This window comes from Chrysochloris asiatica, unplaced genomic scaffold, assembly GCF_000296735.1.
Source record: "Chrysochloris asiatica unplaced genomic scaffold, ChrAsi1.0 scaffold00007, whole genome shotgun sequence".
Classification (NCBI taxonomy): Eukaryota; Metazoa; Chordata; class Mammalia; order Afrosoricida; family Chrysochloridae; genus Chrysochloris; species Chrysochloris asiatica.
Genome location: NW_006408525.1, coordinates 5,001,331 through 5,002,793, shown reverse-complemented (window position 1 = coordinate 5,002,793; position 1,463 = coordinate 5,001,331). Strand labels below are relative to the sequence as shown.

Genomic DNA, 1,463 nt, shown 5'->3' with positions numbered 1-1,463 from the left:
AAGCTCACCAGCTACTCCTCGGAAACCCTATACAGGGTAGCTATAGTTCAAAATCGACTCGATGGCACTTAACAAAAACAACAGCCCAGCTTCTCGGGTTATTTGCTCAGCATACAGATTGAATAAATATGGTGAAAGAATACAATCCTGTCGCACACCTTTCCTAATTTTAAACCATTCAGTGTCCCCATGTTTTGTTTCAACAACTGTCTCTTGGTCTATGTACAGGTTCCTCATGAGCACAATTAATTGTTCCAGAATACTCATACTTCTCAATGTTGTCCATAGCTTGTCATGATTCACACAATCAAAAGCTTTGCGTAGTCAATAAAGCACAGGTAAACATCTTTCTGGTATTCTCTGCTTTCGGCCAAGATTCATCTGACATCAGCAGTGATATCCCTTGCTCCACATCCTTTTGTGAAACCAACTTGAACCTCTGGAAGTTCTCTGTAAATGTATGGTTGTAACTATTTCTGTATTACCTTTAGTAAAATTTTACTCACATGGGCTATCAAAGATATTGTCTGATGACTTCCACATTTTATTGGGTCACCTCTCATTGGAATGGGCACAAATATGGATCTCTTCTGATCAGTTGGCCAGATAGTTGTCTTCCAAATTTCTTGGCATAGATGAGTGAGTGCCTCCAGTGCTGCCTCACTTTGTTTAAAGATTGCAATTTTTATTCTATCAGTTTCTGGTGCCTTGTTCTTTGCCAATTCCTTCAATGCACCTTGGACTTCTTCCTTTAATATCATTGGCTCTTGATCATATGCTACCTCTTGAAATGGTTGAACATCAACCATTTCCTTTTGGTACAGTGACTCTGTATTTCTTTCATCTTCTTTTTTTTTCTATAAAGGTTTTTATTTGTGGGGAGGGGGAAGGGCACAGTGGACAGGTACTTGCTCAGTCCTTCTTGGCAGCCACTTTCCTCATAGCAGCCAGGACGCTGCTGAGCTCCTCTTGCTTCCTCTTGGCATGGATGTGTGTCCCCACCTTTTTCTTGATGAACTTGAGTGCCCGCTGACAAGTGGACCTTGAACAGCCCCATGGCCAGGTGCTCATAAGGCACAAAGTCACACACCTCCCGGATCCTGTCCCACATGAACTTGGTGTGCTTGGTGAGGCGCCCATGGCGGCAGCTGTGCCTTGCCTTGCTCATGTTCTTGGTTACTTTGTGGCCCTTGTTGAGGCCAATGGCCATAGGGTAACACAAAGCCATGGCTGCTTTTCTTCAATGGCTGCTGAGGTGAAGGTCTTTTCATCTTCTTTTGATGCTTTCTGCATCATTCAATAATTTTCCCAGAGAGTCTTTCAATAACAAAAGTCAAGTCTTGAATTTTTTCTTCAGTTCCCTCCGCTTGAGAAATGCTGAACATGTTCTTCCCTTTTGATTTTCTAACTCCAGGTCTTTGCACATTTCATTATAGTATTTGACTTTGTCTTCTGGAGCTAAC

General features: G+C 42.4%; 1 pseudogene; it reads right to left on the bottom strand.

Moving 5' to 3' along the window:
* Positions 1-912: 912 nt before the first annotated feature.
* LOC102834340 lies at positions 913-1,228 on the bottom strand (annotated as a pseudogene).
* Between the last annotated feature and the right edge of the window lie 235 nt (positions 1,229-1,463).